Source organism: Rhinoderma darwinii, chromosome 5 (assembly GCF_050947455.1).
Source record: "Rhinoderma darwinii isolate aRhiDar2 chromosome 5, aRhiDar2.hap1, whole genome shotgun sequence".
Taxonomy (NCBI): domain Eukaryota; kingdom Metazoa; phylum Chordata; class Amphibia; order Anura; family Rhinodermatidae; genus Rhinoderma; species Rhinoderma darwinii.
The window spans coordinates 342,608,425-342,613,279 of record NC_134691.1 but is presented as its reverse complement, the minus strand read 5'-3'; the positions used below and the strand labels follow the sequence as shown (position 1 = coordinate 342,613,279).

Genomic DNA, 4,855 nt, shown 5'->3' with positions numbered 1-4,855 from the left:
CCATCAACGGTGTGAATTTCGGCAGTGGAAATGGTTCAGGCACATCAACTGATCTTACGGGGCCTTGCGCAGTTTTGGAATCGGCCTCCAGTGGAGCGTCCACCGCTCTCTTGATGATCTGCAGGTTTTGTTTGTTCTTGGCATTGGAGAGTTTCGGATGTTGATGGGACTTGTCATCCTCTCCCTGACTTAGTACAAGCCATGCAGCCAAGATCAGCAGTGCAATGAGCGGTGACATGAGTCCAGCGCACACCACGCCATGGATGATCCAATCACAGCGTCTTACATTACACGCAGCGAGCTCCATTCTGGGGACCACGGGTGGAAGGGTTTCCTGTAATACAAAGAACCAACACAAAGAATAAGTTGGAAGCCATAAGACCGAGCTCTGCTTGCACTTTAACCGGACCCCAACACCAAGAATTTATCACTTACCCCAAAGACCTTCGCTGTGATCCATTTATAAGTCCTCTGTAACATTGTCAGCTTCTCTCGGGGGGCGGCGGTGGACTTTGATGGATTATTCTATAAGGGGAGTGATAAGAATTAGTACAGGGGTCCCAGGATCATAGAGTCATATATATGAAAAAGTTTAAGTATCAGCTGAACTTACGCCAATGCACCGCTCTCGTGTCCGTCTATGACCAGGTGGAACATACGGGTCACCAACGGGGTCAGATACAAATTCCTGCAATCGGAGAAAACAAAGTCTGTTATATGGGAGTGTGGACAGTGGGGGCAGGAAACGTTAGTGATGTATATATGGGCTGCTCAGTACATGGTGAGGGGTCCATATTAAATGTTTCCTGTGCCCCCCCCAGCTGTTCTGTACATGGGCAGGATCTCCATATCATATGTCCTGTGCCGCCCTCCTTAATATGCGCCCCTTTTTAAAAGTCAGTGTTCCCTAACAGATGTCTCTCAGGCCCCTGCATGTGGCTCCACAGCTGTTGGCAGCACCAGGTATTATGTGTAATATTGGCACCCAGGGCCACCATCAGGGCAGTGCAGATGGTATTGTATCCTCCCTCAGACACCAAACACCCTCAGATGCCACCAAATGTATATGATGGGGTACAAGATGTAGTATGGGAGATATGATATGGCATTGGATTGTATGGGGCCCAGATAGTTGACATGGCGGAGCTGGTGACATCAGGGGGTCATAGGGGGGGGGTCTATATCACTAGATTATATCTTCATTACACTTCTTCACTGTTAATATTCAGTGTGGGGTAGATTTATCACAATGGTCTAACAGTAAAACTGTCCTTGTTACCTATAGGCAACAATAAATGAAGGCTGAGCTCTGATTGGTTGTTATGGGCAAGAAGGACAGTTTTACTGTTAAACAGTTATCATAAATTACACCCAAAGTCTGTTATACGGGACTGTGGACAGTGGGGGCAGAGAACGTTAGTGATGTATATATGTGCTGCGGTGTACATGGGGAGGGGCCTAATATTATAAGTGTGCTGTGCCCCCCGGCCATTCTGTACATGGGGAGGAGCTTGATATTATATGTGTGCTGTGCCCCCCCCCCCCGGCTATTCTGTACATCAGGAGGAGCTCCATAATAAATGTGCGCTGTCCCCCCTCTTTAGTTTGCACCCCTATGTATAAGTCGTTGTATAGATGGACTGGTGCTTTATATGCCGTATAATATTAATAAACTATTATACTGGTATTATCACTCACCCCATAGAGCTGTAATATTATCCTTATGTGAGGAACGATGTCCTCCGACTGGAAGTCCTGAAAGACAAGATCTGATATAAGATCCCAGACAAGAACCTACAGATATATACAAAGAATGTCCTAATCTTATCATGAGGAATAAGACGTCATCTATTATACGGAGAGAACGGAGACTTACCTCAAACTTCCATGGTCTCAGGTGGTGGGTTGGACTTTCATAGGTCAGAATGACATTAATCCAGTATGAAAAGTCCTGGAAGAGACAAGGAGATCAGTACATTCACATATAGCCCATCCCCCACAGTACAGCCGGGTCCGGGGGTTCAGGGTGTAATAAGAGGTAAATACTCACCGGCAGTTAAACCTTACTTGCCATGATTAAGAACGCAGCTCGCGTTCGAAACGCGTAGGCTCAGGTTCAAAGCCTGACTACTTGCATCTTGGGACTGCGTCTCCCTTTCGATTTTACTACTTTTCTCCAATAAACATGGGACTCTCATCTCCCTTTTAATACCATCATCAGCGCTGGATCAATTCTTTCTCCTCATTTGATACAAGACACAATGTGTGATGTCATCTCCAAGCCACACTCACCATTGTGACATCATCACAGCACCAGACATAAGCATCTGCACTGTATCTCCATTATTAACACTACAGGGAACATACCGTATTTTTCGGACTATAAGACGCAGACAGGTTTTAGACAATAGAAAATAGGGAAAAAATTATTTGTTAAAAAATAATTTATTCTGTTTCACCACATTCTGAGAGCCAAAACTTTTTTTATATGTTTTTTATCGATTGAGCGGTGTGAGGGCTTATTTTGTTGCGGGATTAAATTATTTAATTTTTTACATTGTGCTTGGGGAAAAATGAGAAAAGCTTTTTTTTTTTTACACTCCTAATAATTTATCTAACATGTTAATTTTTTTTTACACATTTTATTAGTTCCCCTAGGGGACTTGAACCAGCGGCCACTTGGTTACATGTGGAGTTACTGAAACAGCGTAACGACGCTGTTTCCCTAACTCCTATGGTAGTGAATGGCAGTTATGGAAGCAGCGTAGCATGCGAGCTACACTGTATCCATAACTACTGTTCAGTTCTATGGGAGTTACGGAAACAGCGTAGCTCAGAGAACCAAACAAGTGGCCGGGAGAGCACAGAAAGCTAGAACGGGGTTTAGGGGGCCCCGTTCTAGAGATACAGTGAAGGAAATAAGTATTTGATCCCTTGCTGATTTTGTACGTTTGCCCACTGTCAAAGACATGAACAGTCTAGAATTTTTAGGCTAAGTTAATTTTACCAGTGAGAGATAGATTATATTAAAAAAAAAAAAAACAGAAAATCACATTGTCAAAATTCTATTTATTTATTTGCATTGTGCACAGAGAAATAAGTATTTGATACCTTTGGCAAACAAGACTTAATACTTGGTGGCAAAACCCTTGTTGGCAAGCACAGCAGTCAGACGTTTTTTGTAGTTGATGATGAGGTTTGCACACATGTTAGATGGAATTTTGGCCCACTCCTCTTTGCAGATCATCTGTAAATCATTAAGATTTCGAGGCTATCGCTTGGCAACTCGGATCTTCAGCTCCCTCCATAAGTTTTCGATGGGATTAAGGTCTGGAGACTGGCTAGGCCACTCCATGACCTTAATGTGCTTCTTTTTGAGCCACTCCTTTGTTGCCTTGGCTGTATGTTTCGGGTCATTGTCGTGCTAGAAGACCCAGCCACGAGCCATTTTTAATGTCCTGGTGGAGGGAAGGAGGTTGTCACTCAGGATTTGACGGTACATGGCTCCATCCATTCTCCCATTGATGCGGTGAAGTAGTCCTGTGCCCTTAGCAGAGAAACACCCCCAAAACATAATGTTTCCACCTCCATGCTTGACAGTGGGGACGGTGTTCTTTGGGTCATAGGCAGCATTTCTCTTCCTCCAAACACGGCGAGTTGAGTTAATGCCAAAGAGCTCAATTTTAGTCTCATCTGACCACAGCACCTTCTCCCAATCACTCTCAGAATCATCCAGATGTTCATTTGCAAACTTCAAACGGGCCTGTACATGTGCCTTCTTGAGCAGGGGGACCTTGCGGGCACTGCAGGATTTTAATCCATTACGGCGTAATGTGTTACCAATGGTTTTCTTGGTGACTGTGGTCCCAGCTGCCTTGAGATCATTAACAAGTTCCCCCGTGTAGTTTTCGGCTGAGCTCTCACCTTCCTCAGGATCAAGGATACCCCACGAGGTGAGATTTTGCATGGAGCCCCAGATCGATGTCGATTGACAGTCATTTTGCATGTCTTCCATTTTCTTACTATTGCACCAACAGTTGTCTCCTTCTCACCCAGCGTCTTACTTATGGTTTTGTAGCCCATTCCAGCCTTGTGCAGGTCTATGATCTTGTCCCTGACATCCTTAGAAAGCTCTTTGGTCTTGCCCATGTTGTAGAGGTTAGAGTCAGACTGATTAGTTGAGTCTGTGGACAGGAGTCTTTTATACAGGTGACCATGTAAGAGCTGTCTATAATGCAGGCACCAAGTTGATTTGGAGCGTGTAACTGGTCTGTAGGAGGCTGAACTCTTAATGGTTGGTAGGGGATCAAATACTTATTTATCTGTGCACAATGCAAATAAATAGATATCATTTTGACTATGTGATTTTCTTATTTTTTTTTAATATAATCTATCTCTCACTGGTAAAATTAACCTAGCCTAAAAATTCTAGACTGTTCATGACTTTGACAGTGGGCAAACTTACAAAATCAGCAAGGGATCAAATACTTATTTCCTCCACTGTACATCACTAATATTCCCTGCCCCCACTGTCCACAGTCCCGTATAACAGACTTTGGGCGTTATTTATGATAAATGTTTAACATTAAACTTTTATATATATATATAATCTATCTCTCACTGGTAAAATTAACCTAGCCTAAAAATTCTAGACTGTTCATGTTATTGACAGTGGTCAAACTTACAAAATCAGCAAGGGATCAAATACTTATTTCCTTCACTGTAGGTGCGGGTCCCAGAGGCGGGTCCTGCATCTACCTGACATTTATGATATATCCTGTGGATATGTCATAAATGTCCTTCATAGAATAACCCCTATAAATGCCTCGGTCGCTATTGACCACTGCATTTAACT

The 4,855-nt window shown here is 43.5% G+C and overlaps 1 long non-coding RNA gene across 1 annotated transcript; it reads right to left on the bottom strand.

Moving 5' to 3' along the window:
• Nucleotides 1-454: 454 nt before the first annotated feature.
• On the bottom strand, nucleotides 455-1,966 carry LOC142653094 (uncharacterized). The gene is made up of 4 exons (XR_012848047.1): nucleotides 1,877-1,966; nucleotides 1,699-1,755; nucleotides 614-688; nucleotides 455-525 (listed from the first exon to the last, which is right to left on the bottom strand). It is a non-coding gene; the product is annotated as an uncharacterized LOC142653094 (long non-coding RNA).
• Between the last annotated feature and the right edge of the window lie 2,889 nt (nucleotides 1,967-4,855).